We start from the raw sequence: 18,138 nt of genomic DNA, 5'->3' as shown, positions 1-18,138 counted from the left end.
AAAGGAATGAACTTGGCGTAACTTTCCTATGTACATATCGGAATACAACACAAAGAATCTCACCACTGTGTACATGTACAAGCCTGGGGTAATAATTAGAATAAGATATAGTCCATGTTTGTATAATGATATCAAAATGGGGTCTAATCTCATGTATAACTAAAAAGACCCAATAAAATAAAAACAATAAAAAAATCGACTTTTCATTTGCATGTCCAAGGTAATAATCCAGGTTTGAGTTAGACTTGTTCCCAAAAAAAACCCCAAGAGAAGGATCCATGTGCTAGTAACTTAGGAAGGCCACATTCCCAGCAGAAAGAGGCAGTGATGTCAAGGAAGTCAGGTACAGAAGGAAATGAGTCTACAAGTATGGAATTTAAGAGAAGGTGGCATGTGTCTGAAAGATGCTCTTCACAGGGTTAGGGCCCTAATCTGACTGGGGTTCCCTGTGGCAGTTATAGGGAATATCAGGAGAGCAGATATGAGAACAGAGTAGAGTTCAGAATATAAACAGGAAATGTAGATGGAAGGGCAGGTCAGGGATAAAAGGCCAAGGGAAACACAGATAAGACCAAACAGAGGCTCCATCTGCCCTTGGAGACAAGCACAGGTAAAGAGAAATCACTGCAGAAGCAGGAGCTACAATCTTATATAGAGTTAAAAGGAGTCAAGTGCATTCCAGAGCCACCATACCTGAAGCCTGAAGGCCAGGGAATTTGCATGCTATTTTCCTCTTGCTCATCAGAATTTTTCTTGTAATTATTTTCTGTTTGCAGACACCTGTGCCATCATTGAGGACATGCTCTTGAAAACCATCTGTGTTGTCAGATGATCCTTTAAGAGCATCATCCTCTATCTTGGCATGATATTTCATTGAAATGGAAGCATCTAAATTCAGCTCTGAAAATAAAACCACAGAAAACAGGATCCTTTATCATCTATGATCTTACTGTGACATACTCTTCCACCAAGAGGGTTACCAAATCAAGAAAGCAGCTTTGGACAAGGAAGTCCATGAGTTGATATGCAGCTTATAATGACTCTGATATTTTCTTTTCCCTTTCTTTTCCTTTTATGCTTCTTCCACATTCAATAACGGTGAATTTTCCAGGAGGCAAAGGTGCTCAAAATGCTAAAAAATGTGCAAGTAATAGGATTGGTAAAATCCAATAGTGCCCAGATATATAAGCCAAAACTAGGAAATCACACTGGAGGTAAATTGTGCTTTTGGAAAGGAAGAGGTAATAAAAATCAAGCAAATCAATGTAGAAACAACCACATTATTAAAGAAAGGAAAACTCCTCCTAAGGAATAAACATTTGCATGATAATAATATACTCCATATATACCCATTATATACAATATAACCACCATATATAAATAAAGCATAATATACACATGGGGGGTTCTCTATATTTATCTGATGGACAACTGCTCATTTGGCTCTTGACTCCACCTGTGCATGGGAAACTTGCATCTATGATATGTGTGGGCTAACATGTCCACTCAAAGGCCATTGGGCCTTCTCTGTGGAAGCTGAAAGGAGAAGAGGATTCAGTACCAATTCCAGTTCTCCCTTTGATAAACACTTCTGGAAAACCCATTTCTTATGTGCCTGCCTATTGACCCATCTAGTGGCCAAGGTACAGTGACAGAGATCATGTGTCCAATGGACATGTGATCATTTTTACATGTGATTAGGTATTCTTAGATGAGCGGTGCCCAGACAAGAGTCCCTAAAATAAAGTTATCCAATTGAAAAACAGGGCTTTGAAGTAACAATGAGTTCATGTTTATTATCCCAATATGATTCACCTTAGTTACTTTTTCTGGAGAGAACATTCTACAGAAATACCAGGGCATGGGAGAAAATAAAGGATTTGTAAATCTTTATCCACAGGCAGAAAAGATCATGGAAAGAAATGGTAGATATATATTTTTTATTTTTTGGGGTACCAGGGATTGAAATCAGGGACACTCAACCACTTAGCCACATCCCCATCCCTATTCTGTATTTCATTTAGAGATAGGGTCTCAATGAGTTGCTTAATGTCTCCCTGTTGCTGAGGCTGGCTTTGAACTTGTGATCTTTATGTCTCAGCTTCCTGAGCCTTTGGGATTATAGGCCTAAGCTACCATACTCAGCACAGTAGACATATGTTAAGGATAGAATCAGTCTGTGAAGTGCTCATGATGCTCTCCCTTGTAACTGCAACCTACATGCAAATATATGGCTGGCACAGTAAAGGCCACAATGAAAGAAATCTGACCAGACCATAGGAAAAGAGCAAAGCTTAGATCCACCTGATCTCTGTACCTACTCTGAAACAAAATGGGTCTCCTAGTTCTGCATGCATGTGTCTCAGCCTAGACAGTGGAGTTGAGTGCAGAGAATTTACACCTTACCAGAAAGAGAAACTGAATTTATCTAAGTAGTACTCACTGGCTCCATCCACAGCAGAGCTGACTTTAGGCTCATCTTATGGGAAGACAGAGCTTCTGAAAAGTTCTTGTGTCAGATGAATCAAGATGACCAGAGGGTAGAAAATATTTTTCATCCAGCAGGATCTCATTCTCTTTCTCCTCATGTAGTTCACTGTTGAGACTGCTGAGATAGGGAAGAATGACAGATAAAACCAAGGTGGTTTAGAAACTATAGCCTCCCAGCTGGTCCTGATTCAAAGCTGAAGGGTGGAGTCCCCAAACAGGCACCTCCCATCAAAAATGATCCAGGAAACTATTTTCATCACATGGACATAGTGTAGGTGCCATGATATTAAAGAGAGGGGGAGAGCCACCAGTGTCCAGTGTACTCGCCAGATAACAAGCTCACGAGGAAGGAGGCTTGACTCCACCTATAAGGAACAGAAGGAGCACATAATAAGAAACATAGCAGTGGATGAACCTTGTGCATGACTGATATTGACACACATAGTTGGCAGGCGAATACACCCTGCTACATGATACAGGGCCAGAGAACTTGTGCCTTCTAGATTTTTTTCTATCCATTTTTTGACTTAATACTCATTTTTCTATCCATTTTTTGAAATAATATTCATTTCTGCTTTTCTTGCTATGGCATACCTGTCCATGATCTCAGACCATTAGTGCAGAAAGATAGTATACCTCTAATACTGATTTTACAACTTACAAAGTTAACAACTTATTTCCTTAAAAGCAAGAAATGCCCAAAACTGACTGCACAGTTCCTCTTAGTCAGACTCACTGTACCAGCACCAGGAAGATAAAAGATAACCTTGCTAAAGGGCTCCATCATACTGGGCTGAGTCAACATCATCACTGCCAACAGCAGTCTTTCTTTACATTTGGTCATGAAATGTGGCTACTTTGACCTCATGATCTATCCTTTCAGATCACCCTTAACCCCTTAGTTTACCCTTGTTACTACCCTCAGACTATTTGTTGTTACCTGGAATTCAGTGAATCTTGATCTTATGATCCTGATTTTCATGGTTTTCTGCAAACAATTAAAAGACATCCAGGAGTCATTAAATAGTGCTATTCCACCCATTTCAACTAGAGCCCATGTGGGTTCTTCAGTCACCTTGGCTAGACAGCAATAAGAATCTGCAGAAATCTTGGAAGTTACTGCAATGTAGGTCAGGAATGAGCAGAAAACGGAGTCTTGGAACATGGAGTGGCCTAAGGGGTGAAGACAGAGTGACTCTAGACCTGTTTGGGTCTGCCACCTACAGCCAAGATGAAGTTTAGTTGTTGCAATATTTCTCATCAGTTTTCACAATTTTCCTTTGTATGTCCAAGATAAAATCCAGGATTAACTTAGTCCTGTTTACCAGGGAGGGTCCAAGAAGGAGCCATGTGCCAGTGACTTATGAAGGCCATGTTCCCGGAAGAAAGAGGCAGTGGAATCAAGGAAGCTGGGAAGAGAAGGCAAAAAAGCCTAGACAGCATGTGATTCCAGGGAAGGTGGCATGTGGCTGAAAAGATGTTCTTCATGGGATTAGGTCCCCCATTGAGCTGGGCTTTCCTGTGGCAGTTACAGGTAATATCAGGACAGCAGATATAGGAACAGAGCAGAGTTCAGAATGAAAACAGGCAATGGAGATGGAAGGGCCTGTCAGGGTGGGAGACCATGAAAAAGAGAGGTAAGACCAGACAGTCTCCATCTGCTGTTGGAAAGAACCAATGGTGAGGAGAAATCACAGCAGAAGGAGCTACATCCTCATAGAGAGAGCTAAAATGGGTAAGTGCATCCCGGAGCCACAGAAGCTATCACCACTCTACCCAAAGCTTGAAGGCCATGGAATCTACATGCCATTCTCCAATTGCTGAAGAGTTTTTTTCTTTTCATGATCTTCTGTACCAGGACACTCGTGGTTTCAATGAGGACATGCAGCTCACACTCAGATGTTTTGACAGTTCAGCCTCCAAAGGCATCACCCACTAGCTTGGGAGGCTTCTTCACTTCAATGCAAGTATCCAACTTCAGCTCTGAAAATAAAATAGGAACTATTATCCTGTGACACACCTATTGACCCAAAAGGGTCACCAAATCAAGAAAGCAGACTTTCACAAGAATGTGCAGCTTATAGAGACTGATACTTTCATTTTGTTGATGATAAACTTGACAGGAGGCAAGCATACTTCTAATTTATGAAAATATTCAAGAAAAATAGACATAATAGACACCTATAGCTCCCAGGTATATAAGGCAATGATACCATTAGGGAGATAGGCAGTGCTTTTAATAGGGAAGAGATTATAAAAATTAAGCAAAATCAAAGTAGAAGGAAAACTGTATGAACGTAAAGAACTGGGAAAGACTTGTGCCTGGAAATTTTAAATCTTGCAAACAATTGACTTACTTTATATACAGGCATTATTATTAATATAACTACTATATATGCCTAATATATGATGGATACATCTGATGAACATCATTATGAACTTTTAAATGAAGGATTGTATAATATTTTGATTTTCTTGCCAGTAGAAGTTAAAAATAATTTAGAAACATGAGAAAAAAGAGATGCTTGAAAAGTAGATGCCTTGTTAGACACCAGAATACAATCACACAACTGAGCCTGTAGGCTGAGTCTTGACTGGGATTGTGGGAGCATCCAAGACAGTCCATCAGGAAGAAAAGATGGTAAACCTTCTCAGGTTATCACATGTGCTTCACGAACTACACACCACTGACGCACACTGAGCCCATTCCAGGGAGGGCTCCACACGAGGCACAGGTGTTTCTTCTCTTGCATGACCCTCAGAGGTTTGTAACGAGTGCAAGGGTGCCCACATCTGTCAGATGAATGTGGCACCTGACATGAGAATCAGAGGCTCCAGAAGCTGATATTGAGGGACACAAAGAAGTGAGCTGGATATGTCAGGACACAGAATTGTGGGCCCAGGATTTGTACTATTACTGAAAAAATGCTATCAAATGAAAATGTCTTTGTGAAATCATATTTATCAAATCACCAGAAGTTATCTAAGTATTTGAGATTACATAGTCACAGCTTGCATTAAAAATTTTTAAATTTTTGTTGAACTGGCACCATGGAAATTATTTTAACAACTAAGATATACATGTGGCCAAGGCCAGCCTAGGACCTGAGAGTGTATCTCACCCTAAACCTCAGGCTCCGGCTCACCTCACCATGTCAGAGAATCTCAGCTTTCAGTAAGACCCTGAGAAAACACGGAGAGGCCCATCATCTCTGCCACTCACAACATTCTGACAACCAGCACGTGGATCAGGGCTTATGAATTCCCCTTCCTTCCCTATCTGGGAAGAGTGTCCACTGTTTTCCAGAATCAGTGTTGGCTACTCAGCTATTGATAGCAGAGGAAAGGCTCATCCTGGCTCCCCATCACCACAGTTGAACTGGTGACCTAACATTGTCCCCTGACATCTGCTCATTTGGGCATTTAAATCCAGGTGTGCATCTGAGGCTTGCATCTCTGACACATCAGGGCTTACATGTACACTCAACGGCCCTTGGAAACAGGCCTTCTCAGTTAGACCTGAAAGGAGAAGAGGGTTCAGTAACTATCCCAGTTTTCTCTTTGTTTAGTAGCCCCTGAATGCCCACTTCTTATGTTCCTGCCTGTTTGGGAAACCAGCTAGTGATTCAGGTACAGTGAAAGAGATCATGAGTGTGATGGATATGTCACCTTTGGTTTCTGTGCCTGGGATGCTAAGAAGGCAAAAATGAATAAATGGGATGGCAAACTGCACAGCTTCTTCATAATAAAGGAAACAATAATGTGAAGAGAGAGCCTACAGAATGAGAAAAAGTTTTTACCAAATGCACCTCAGACAAGAGCGTACAATCTCCAGGATATATTAAGAACTCAAAACTCTTAACACCAAAAAAGCCCAAATACCCCAATAAATAAATGGGCAAAGGACTGAACAAACACTTCATAGATGAAGAAAAATGGTTAAAAGATATATAAACAACTGTTTAACATCTCTAACAATTAGAGAAATGCAAATTAAAACTACACAACTTCACGGAGATTCCATCTCGCCTGAATCAGAATGGCAATTATAAAGAATATAAGTAACAATAAACATGGTGGAGAGTGGCGAGAAAGGTATAGTCATACATTTTGGGCAGGACTGTAAATTATAGCAGCCACTATGGAAAGCAGTATGGAGATCCCTTAGAAAACTTGGAATGGAACCATCATTTGACATCATCAACAGATGAATGGAAAAAAAAATGTAGTGTGTACACAGAATGGAATATGACTCAGCCATAAAGAAAAATAAAATAATGGCATTTGCCAATAAATGGATGAAACTGGAGATATCATGGTAAGTAAAATAAGCCAATCCTCAAACATCCTCAGATGCATACCTACTGCCATATTCTCTCTGATTTGTAGATGCTAACCCAAAAGGGAGGTTGGGGAACGGAATAATATAAATCCACTGGATTGAACAAAGGAAAATAAAAGGATGGGAGGGGAGAGAGGAATAGGAAAGACAGAATTAACTGGACCTAACATTATTAGCCTTGTATTTGAATACATAACCAGGGTAAATTCACATCATGTACAACCACAAGAGTGGGATCCTAAATAGAATAAGTTATACTCTACTAATGTATAATCTGCTAAAATACATTCTACTGTCATATGTTACTAAATAAGAACAACAATAACAGCAAAGGCAGGTGCTCAGAAAAGACTGTCCCTGAAGGGAAATCATCCATTTGAGAAAAATGGCTTTGAAGGGAAAATGACTTCAAGGTTATTTTCCCAGTATTATTAAACTCAGTCACTTTTTGTAGGGAGCACATCTATTGAAACTCAAGGAGTTGGTTGAAATAAAAAGAGTTATTGATCTCTATCCACAGGGAGAAAAGATCATGGAAAGAGACGGTGCCTCAAGAATCTAGGATACCATGGAAAGAGGTGTCGGAGTGGCTGCATAACATTCCTAGTTATGGGACCTTCTCTGCATTTTGGAAGCCTATGACTCCTGTGGCCTATGTACCACCCATCCATACACATATACAGTCTATTGCCACCTGGAGGCTGTTAGCAGCTATAAACAATGCAGCAGAGGAGCTGGCTCCTTATTGTAAATAAATTGTATGGAACCATGAAGAGATATAGGGTCCATAATCCTTATATTTTTCCACATCCTACAGTGAAATCTTGGATGTTCCTCCTGATAAAAATGAGTTCTATGTGCCTAGGGAAATGAATAGATGTCTTCATAAATTGAGCTGACTGAAGGTTTCCAGCAGCCTCATGCCAACCCTGGTCAGGCTCAGGAAGGAGTGGGGCCAACAGGGCCTGCTGCCCACTGCTGTGTTCTCTACACTCTCTCCTTGAAAATTCCTCATTCTTACCATGATCTGCTTCAGTTTTCTCAAAATTTCTTCTATGTGACTCTTTGGCTCCATCACCCCAAGAGCACACCACATCAGACTCTCATCCTTGGTGTCTAGATTCTTCCACTTTCCTCCTCACTACCTTCTCTGGTTGTGAAGTTCCCCAAAGATCAACTGATCAACTGTCTTGTCAGGTTTACTTCTGTTAAGACACAGCTGCACAGTGTTACCCCCGCTGGCCTCAAACTCCTGGCTACAAGGCAACCTCCTGCTGGGACCACTTGTGTGTGCTACTGAGCCCAGCCTCACTAGCCTTCTCATTCACTGTCCTGCTCTTACCATGTTCCCACTCTGCTTGTGAAAACTGTATTCCTACATCCCCCTAAATAATTCCAACTTCCCATCTTGCATTTGAAGTCTTCATTCCTGGCCCCACAAGGTTATCCAACATCACATCCCAAAATCCCATACACCATCCTTCCTTGTCATGCTGTGCCCTCCCTGACTCTCACTCTGCCTCACTGTCTTCCAGCATTCAGGTCTTTGTCTACAGGTGCTGCTCCCTGCCTGTCACTTACTGTGTGTCCCCAAGTCTCAGTTCATATATCATTAATCATCTGTCACTGAAGACACTCAGTAAGGTGCATGATAGATCCTCCTGACCTGAAGGGGAAATATCTTAAACCAATATACCTGTTCATGAAAGCAATGGTAAAGCAGAGAAAAAAGGATTTTAGAGCAGAAAGGATTGAAAATGGCCACTGACTCAAGAATCTCTTCATGGACTCTTGGCAACTTGGACAGTTTCTTCACAAATGTCTTGTACAGCATGCTTACTACCAGCCACTCTGTTGTTACATAATTTTGGTGGGAAAGAAAACTCCTTTTATATGTCCAACCCCTGACATCCTGGCCCATTCCTTTACATGACTTCCTATTTAGTCTCATAATATCACAAACAAATCTCCTCCTCTTCAATCTACTTCTTTCAGTTCCTTGAGGCTGGATCCTTCAATCATGGTGTACAATGTCTATTTCCACTGTGTCCAAACCCCCAGTCCCTCCTTCATATAGTGTCTATTATGAAAAGTGGCCAAATCTGTGAAATCCCTTGGGAAAGTCTCACCATCCTACAAGGATATTCCATTTAAACTACCTTGAACTCAGACTGAAGGACTTTGGGGCGCAGTTTAGCCTCAAGGTGGCCTTAATTCAATGTGGACTCGCTCTCTCTACCACTTCTGTGAATGACTACAGAGCCAGGTCTACCTTCCAAGTCATCTGCAATGAATATTTTAAATCGGGTTAGAATTGTGTCATGTTTTCTGTTGCCTGCTTTTAGCAGGGAACCCTGCTGACATTTTTCAAGGTTCATACCAGGAAATCCTCTGCAATTTTAGGAGATATTGGAGCCATGTTCCAAACTCTAAAGTATTGTTACATGCCATTAGTCTGGGCAAGGTGGGAAAGTCCTCAACAAATTATCAAGGTATAGCTTAGTTATATTCATGCTGTTTCTGCAGGGCTTTCTGTGTACACAGAGGATGGATCTGAGCAGAGAGGTTGGCACCACTACTGTAGTCATGGCTATATCCTGTTCACAATTTCACATTAGAGTCAGTGAACCCACATAGGATAAATATTTGTACAATTAGGATGCTCATTTTCTTTATCTCAGACTCATGTATAAAGGACAATGAGTCCGACTCCATTTGGAGGGAATAGATGAGGCACTGGCTCTTCCCATTGACAATATATACTGATTGGTTAATAGCTCAGCAACCCGTGCCAGAGGCCTTGTGAGTTTTTTGTTCCAGAGAAGCAATGTTTCTATTTCTGTATGAAATTATCTCAAAAACATTGTAACAAAAAGAATTAGGAATGGGTGAACACCAACCCAGTCTAGTCCTAGAAAGATCAAGCTGCACAGCAGTAGAAACACGTTAGCTGAGGAATCAGACACTGACATGAGCCCTGTGTTCCCACCACACTCTAGTGGAGATTTTTGGGCAGGTAAGTGACCTTGCTGAGTTTCAATGTCCTCAGCAATATTGTAGAGACACCATCAACTATGGATAGTGTCTCTTGAGGATTTAATGGAGTAGACTGTATACAGAGCTCACTTGGCAGTGGTCACGGTTCACAACATGTATTTCATTTCTGTTTCTTCAATGCTGTGACACTGAGAATAAATGTTTGCATCACTGCACCTCCGCGGAAATGGGAAAAAGAAAGAAGATAGTCACACCTTGAAAAGGCACTTACTGAAGCAAGGGTTGGAAAATAAATTTTCTCAGTTAATTTTATTAGAAAACATTCTGATACAGGGAGATATCATAGACTTCTGCATTTCCTACGAATTGACTTAATGAGTAAAGACTCCAAAGAATTTCAAAGGTTTACCTGAGGAAAATTTGAACTCCACCTTGAGTGAGAGGAAAGAAGATTTAATTTTTTTTTCTCTACATACTCTATGAAGCTGCTACTGCATAGGGCTCTTGCTCAACAGGAGTGATGTTTCTGGAAATTGTAGAGAGAAATACTCTCTGCTGTCTGAATAACTGGGTCAGTTCCCCATAATATACACTGACCATTGACAATTTACATGAGAACATAACTCTCAGACTGAACATATGATTCAACATATAATCTCTGAAGGAAAAAAAACATCTGTGCTCCTTAGGGTTGAAAACTGCAGCAATGTCCAGAGGAACAGAAATGGGAATGATTAACTGAAGGAAAGCCTTCTCAGAGGAAGTCAAGAAACTGAGTTGGGACTCAAGAACTAAAAGTGATTTCACAATGATTTTATAAATCTTCTGTCACATGCAAAGAAGAGAGGAAAGCACTGGTCAATAAATGCAATTTGCAAGGACAAGGCAGAAGGAATGACATGACCCCTTTAAAGACTGAGGCTTGGGGCTTGGGGTTGTGGCTCACCAGTAAAGTGCACACCTAGCATGTGTGAGGCCCTGGGTTTGATCCTAAGCACTATATATAAATAAAAGTATTCTAACTATAACTAAAAAATAAATATTAAACAAACAAAGAAAAAAAGACTGAGGTCTGACCAATCCCTGTTGGAAAAAGGCTGTAGTAATGTCTGTGAGATGCTTATAATCCCCACCTCTTAACTTCAGTCCACCTGCAAATCTATGGCTGGCACACTACAGACCAGAAAAAAAAAACCCTGATCTTTCAAAGAAAATAACAAAGCCTCAGATCCACCTGACCTCTGCACCTTCTCTGAAACAAAATGGGTCTCCTGGCTCTGTATGCATACGTCTCAGTCTAGACAGTGGAGTTGCGTGCAGAGAATTTGGGCTTTTCCAGGGAGAGAAATTAAATTAATCTGAATTATGATAGGCATACTCACTGGCTCCAGCCACAGCAGAGCTGACTTTAGGCTCATCTGATAGGAACACAGAGCTCCTGAGTTCTTGTGTGTCAGATGAATCAGGATGACCAGAGGGTAGAAAATACTTTTCATCCAGCAGGAGGTCATTCTCTTCCTCTTCCTGCAGTTCACTGTTGAGACTGCTGAGACAGCTGAGGCAGGGAAGAGCAAAAGATGAAATCACAGTGGTTTAGAAGTTACAGCCTCCCAGCTGGTCCTGATTCAAAGCTGAAGGGTGGAGTCCCAAACAGGTGCCCCCCTTCAAAAATGATCCAGAAAACCATTTTCATCTCATGGATATAGTTTAGGTGCCACGGTATGAGAGAGAGACCAAGGGCCACCAGTGCCCAGTGTACTGGGCAGATAATAAGCTGATGAGGAAGGAGGCTCAACTCCACCTATAAGGTACAGTCACAGAAGGATCACACAATGAGAAGCAGAACAGGAGTCGACCTTGTGCATAAAACATGGTGAATTTTAGACACAAGTGTCTGATCAATAGTCTCCTGAATTGAAGAGTCTCAGAGACATTTTGCCTTCTTTGCACATCCATGTTATGACATGATATCATCTTTATTCTATCTACTTTTCTTGCTATGGCATACATGTCCATGAGCCCAGGCTAAAGTACAGAAATGATTTTGGGGTCTCATCCTGAGTTTAGCCTTTAACAAGGGAACATATGATTATTTTAAGAGCTAGAAGTGCCCAAGGCTGCTCAGTTCTCCATGATCAGACTCACTCTTACAATACCATAAAGAAAACAGAGAACTTTGCTAAATGCTTCCATCATCTTGGGTTGAATCAACAACTTCACTGCACTCAGCACTCCTGCCATGCCTTTAAGAAACCTGTGACTACATTTGACCTCGTACTTTTAGAATCCCTGCACCCCCCTTTATTTTACCCATTCTTTCTAGCCCCTGGTCATTCTTGTTACCTGAAATAAAGTGACTCTTCTTCATCATTGCCCCCATTGTCATGGTGTTCTATAAACATTAAGAAATGTAGAGGTCATTCAATAACTCCACTTCACTCATTTCAATACAGACACCTCCCTGAGAAGAAGACATAATTTATGTATACATAATTCAGGAAGCAACTAAGGGACTTAAATTAGAAGAACTCACATGTTGAGTTTAAAGAACTGGTCTGGGATGCTATGCTGATCCATCATGCACAATGTCTATGACTGGATGGATCATTTCTATGGAATGCTCTTTGTTTAATAGAACAAAGTCAAAATACATTTTGGTCTCCTGATCCCTGGATACTTGTCTGGGTTCTTCTGGATTTCACTAACAGTACCTTTCATTCTTCCTTTCACAAAGCTCATTCCAAGACTTAATGGCTCTGTGCCCCCTCACAATTCTCAAATAGAACCAGTTCCATTCCCCAAGAAGAGGATTGAAATCCCTGAGCCTCGTTTCCCTCAATATTGGGGATTTTTAAGGATCTCAAAGTTGACTTTGGCAGTGTACTACAAGGAAATTCCTCTTTGAGAACTGCTCTAGTATAAACAAATAGACTCTTACTTCACTCTAGCATTTTACCAGAAACAAACTTAAACATTTCAATGTTTGCATTTTTTTTTTTTTTTGGTACTGGGGATTGAACTCAGGGGCACATAACCACTGAGCCACATCCCGGTCTATTTTGTATCTTATTTAAAGACAGGTTCTCAGTTCTTAAATGCCTCGCTTTTTGCTGAGTCTGGCTTTAAACTTATAATCCTCCTGCCTCAGACTCCTGAGCTGCTGGGATTACAGGCTTGTGCCTATAATAAAATGATCAAACATTAGCAAGAACATTGTAGGAGAGATCAGTTGTCCCAGGCTGGAAGAAAAGGGCAGGCAGAGCCTGTTATGCACATGCACCAATGGTGCCTGTGAGTAGGTTAGAATCTGTGCAACTTCCCTACTGTTGTTAGTACCTGAATTTGTCACTAGACCCTCAGAAGTATGACTACTAGGAATGCATTTGTCTTTAATGGGGTAGTCATGAGTGGCATCTAGAGAAGGGGAGACTTCATGCTCACCCAACAGATCAGCACTGAAGCAAGGAGGCTGGTGGATATCTGATGATTCAGAGTGACTGGGGGAAGGGTTACAGCTCTCATCCAATAGGTCCTGTAGGATTTCTTTCTCCTCCTGTGCAGCTTTTCTCAGCCTGGGGGAATAAAGAGTACAATTAAACCAGAAGTATTAAATGAGTCCCAGGTGATCTGAATAGAGGCCTAAGGGAGTGGTGACAGAAGGTCGAGGAGGTACTCCTTTCAAAGAGAAATAAAATGATCCTCCTAGGATGTGGGCAGGGTGCACATGTCTTCATGGCAGGAGAGAGGAGAGAGAAGAGGCTCTGTCTACTGACTAGAAATGAGCTGAGGAGGACAGAGACTCCACTCTCTCTGTATGATACAACCATGAACCACAGCATACACAGAGAATGGAGTGTGTGAGTGTGTGTGTGTGTGTGTGTGTGTGTGTGTGTGTGTGTAATTCCCCCATCCAAAGCTATGACATTCCTGCCCAAAAGTCATATCAACCATAAAGAAACCAGATTTATATCTCATACTCAATGGGCCCATACAAGACAGAAGATGTAGATTCTGTGAGTTTAAAAAAAAGTTTAGTTAGTCTGATTACTTCTACTTGGATACAGACAGGAACCACAAACAAAAAAGACACCTTTTTAAAAGATGGACTTCTTTCATGGTTGAGGAATGCAGTCATACCAGCAGTTTGTGTTTCCTTTGCATGTGAATTGTGTGGACACTTTGTACCTCTTGGTTTGCTCCTCTGGGGACCCTCCTCATATTTAACCCATCCTCTTCCAGGCTTTTAACACTCATTGTTACCTGGGAACCAGTAATTCCTGTTCTTTTCCACTTTCCTCCTCTGCACCACTCCTTGAAATCAAATTCAGAAATGTCATGTCAGTCAGTGAGTAGTTTCTACATCACTCACTACAAACACAGGGAAATCCTGAATTGAATGGAGAATCATTAGTCCCAGACCTTTATCAACATGGTTATTATATGTCTGTGGATCTGATATGGTACAGACAGGATCTTAATAAAAAAGGTTCGAGCTGTTCCTGAGGATAAAAAGGCACTTCCACGCCTCCATTAGAAATCAGTAGCTGGGAATTAACCTATTCCCACTCTACACTTCCCTAAAAACTAAAGTTGCTGTAGTCTTTGTGTCTCATTATTCCACTGTTAGTAAACTGAAGGCAAAATACCAATATCTATACTTCGGAAATGTGCTAATGATGGGATTTGATGAAAGAAAGAGGAGAATAAATTTTGGAGAAAATCATCTCACTTTAGTGACTATAAACCTATCTGCAACTTACGGTATTTCTGGAATTGGTTGGCCAGGGCATGAATGCCACATATATGTAAATGGTCTCCCAACAAATTAAAATTATCTACAGGACCACCCAGTGGTCACTTCATTATTTCCTTAATATAAAAGTAGACCTTCAGGCTTTTCCCCAAATGAAAAAAATGCAAACTGCCAATCTAAAACAGGCATAATGTTCTTCTATGAATATCTTCTATGAATATCCACATAACTCTGCATTATGTGATAAAGAGAAAACTGTCCTCAGAACAGTTTGTTTCCCACCTATAATCCACATTGCACCTTAGGGTTTGTAATCGGGGCTCTTGTCAGTTTTAAGTTTTTAATTTGTATAAAAGTTAAAGGTTGACTGAGAATAAGGCCTACACGTTGACTTACTCTTGTTCTAGGAGATAGGTCTTAGGAAACCTTCCATGTGCCAATGATTTATGAAGACCATTCCTCTAAGAACAAAGAGGCAGTGGAGCTGAGGGAGTTGGGAAGAGAAGGCAAAACAGCCTACAAAGTGTGTGATTTCAGGGACAGCACCATGTGTTTAAAGGATAATTTTCATAATATCTGGGCACTGAATTGGCTCTGCTTCAGTGTGGTGCTTATAGAGAAAAGCAGGACAGCAGCTTTGGGAACTTACTATTTTAGTAAGTTAAGAAACTAATAAGTTTTTGTATTTAATACACTAAAAACCACAGTCAACCTTATGGATAACCAAAGTTGAATTTTTCACTCACCTATCCTGTGAATATAGCCTCCGGCATTTGGAAAGTTCCAGAAAACTGTGCCTTCTAGGCCTCTTCCTGTCAATATTTTCACATCATATGATATGTTGTTGTTGTTTGTGTAGCTGCTGTTTTTGCTATGACAGAACTGTCCATGATCTTGGGATCACACTGCAGAAAGAAGTTATTCATGCCATTCTCATTTTAGTGCTTACAAAGGAACAAGTCACTTTTTTAAAGGGAAAATGTCCCTAAGACTCCTTAGACAAATGATAAAAATGTCCAACAGATAATAGGCAATACAGACTGGTTTAAGCAAAGTAAACCAGTGACACGAACAGATGGGTTTTTCCCTTGCAGCTATTTTGGCCTGTTTGTATGCACTTTTTGTCAGATAATTACCCTCCCCTGAAGATTCCCTGGGGGCCACTGATTCGAGTGATGACTTTTCTTCATCATGATGCTCTTCACTATTTCCTAAAACCAAATTTATAAAAGCCCCTTTAGATATTAGGCAGTTCTTCCTCATCTGTTATGTCATGGATGTGGCCACATTTCTCTTCTTCCTTCCACATGGGTTGAGCTTGGAGACAGAGTTCTGTGCCAGCCTGTTCCCATCAGCCACTTGCTCTCAGAGGACCTGCCCCAGGTGACTGTCAGAGTCTTCCTTGGTGATGAAGTCCTTGAGATGCTGACTGAGGGAAGAGGAGGCATCTCTCCCTTCCAGTGACTGCTGGGGTAACTGGTGCTAGCTCTCAAGTCTGAGAATGACCTAGAACAAACAATGTCCTGATGCAGGGACAAGGGAACACATCAGAATGCATACTATATTGTTAAGTGATAAGGATTTGAGAGAGATGTTTCTGAAGGTATCATGGGGAGTTCTTCAGTGCAATTCTGACTCATTTAATGCCAGAAGTCCATGAGTATTTATAGTTTATTTGAACTCTATTTTAGTAAGTTAAGAAACTAATAAGTTTTGCATTTAATACAGGAATATTGATGAAAGCAAGCGACATACTTTGAAAACACACTTTAAATTATGTGCAATAGATACGTAAATACAGCAGACCAATTTTTCCCTGGATCTAGAGGGAAGATGATATACAATCAACATATCACATTAGCACCCCTGGATGATCAGAATTACCTGGGGGCATTAGGCTCTTGTCCTTTATCCTTACTATCTTTTTTGTTTTCTGCCAATAAAATCAGATTGGAACAGTCACATTACACCACTCCTGCTTTACACATTGCAAACACAAGCATATAAATGTTCTCTGGGTACACTGGGATATCCTAAGACGATTACTGAAGGAGAGCAGAAATATAGGTACCCTGTACTTACGAGAAAAACTGGCCTTGTTTTGGAGACCAAGTGAGTAGGCAGTCCTGTTTTGATAAATTATTGACCCAGATCCACTGTCTGAACTCTGGAAAAAAGTCAAGCATGCACTTTCCCCCTCATAGATCCTGGTAAAAGTGCCTAGCTGCCTTCTAAAACACATGGGTAAGTTCCCTCAGCACTTTGCTTGATGTTGATTCCGATTAGAAAAGACACTGAAAGTGGATTTACATGGAATATGCAAATTCTCACAAGGGAAAGAATTATTGGTGCTCCACGGACATAGGATGCTTGTCCATTCATAGATTTTGCAGGTGACAGGGTGAAGCCTTCCTTTCATGGAAAATGCCATACATGGGCATGAGAATTTGAGAGCTTAGAACCAAGCAAACATGGTACCATCTCTAAAAATATAATTGATTTTGCTGTCCTTCGTGCATAGCCACAAAATGCTCAAAAAGCACTTTTGAGAATCGACATTTAGCAGGAAAAATAGAGGAGAAATAAGAAGACCCACTGCAAAAAATTTTTCTGGATACATAATGAGGCATCTGCATGTTGAAAAACTGTCTGTTTCTTTGGATACATTCACTCTTGTCATCCCTGCCCACATGTTCTATAACTTACATTTGCCAGTGAGTGCCAGATGGGGCTAAAAGTAGGAAGAGTGCAAGCTACCTGACCTACCCAATGCCTGTGCTTCAGACCTGGTCCTAGTGTTTGCCTCATACCAATGAGTAACCATGGGACCTGCCTGCAGGGATATCTATCTACCCACATAGAGGACTGAAATTGAAGAATAGGGAGGCTACCTGGGAAGCCACCAGGAGCCACCTTTTTCTTTTTAACTTTTTAAAAATAATTGTAGATGGACAGTTTTGTTTTTTTTTTAATTTTTTAAATATTTATTTATTTATTTTTAGTTATAGTTGGGCACAATATCTTTCTTTCTTTACTTTTTTATGTGGTGGTGAGGATCGAACCCAGGGCCTCACACATGCCAGGCAAACACTCTGCCACTGAGCTACAGCCCCAGTCCACTACCTTTTTCTTGTATACCTTGTAATCACTGGCCACATCAAGAGTACAGTAAACCACATGTTCCTCAGAGAGGGAGGCTGGAGTCTTGGGAGGCCTGCAGAGTGAGACAAGTCATGACAGCTGGAATGAGCCAAAATTACCTCATGCAATGAGTCCATCAGCACTTCATTCATGTCCTTGCAGCTCCATGCTGAGACCTGTATGTAAGGAGAGCAGAATGCTAAAATTTTAAAGATAGGACTTCACAACTACTCACCTGGTCTTAATTAAAATCTTCAAAGAAAAGCTCCAGAAGGCAGAGTGGTTATCCCTCCAAAGCAGAGGAACAAATCAAACCCCTTTGATTATAGAGTGTGACTTTCATGGGAGTTTAAGAAGGAGGGTGGAGTGTGAGGGTGGAGTTTAAGAAGAAGGCTTCAGGTGCTCAGTTCACTGG

General features: G+C 40.9%; 1 long non-coding RNA gene across 1 annotated transcript; it reads right to left on the bottom strand.

Annotated features, from left to right (window-relative positions):
- Positions 1-796: 796 nt before the first annotated feature.
- Positions 797-3,455, bottom strand: LOC308656955. The gene is made up of 3 exons (XR_014023812.1): positions 3,431-3,455; positions 2,444-2,608; positions 797-900 (listed from the first exon to the last, which is right to left on the bottom strand). It is a non-coding gene; the product is annotated as an uncharacterized lncRNA (long non-coding RNA).
- Between the last annotated feature and the right edge of the window lie 14,683 nt (positions 3,456-18,138).

The sequence above is a fragment of the Spermophilus citellus genome (assembly GCF_964194105.1).
Source record: "Spermophilus citellus genome assembly, chromosome: 9".
NCBI lineage: Eukaryota > Metazoa > Chordata > Mammalia > Rodentia > Sciuridae > Spermophilus > Spermophilus citellus.
The sequence above is the reverse complement of the archived record's forward strand: the minus strand, read 5'-3'. Positions and strand labels throughout refer to the sequence as shown.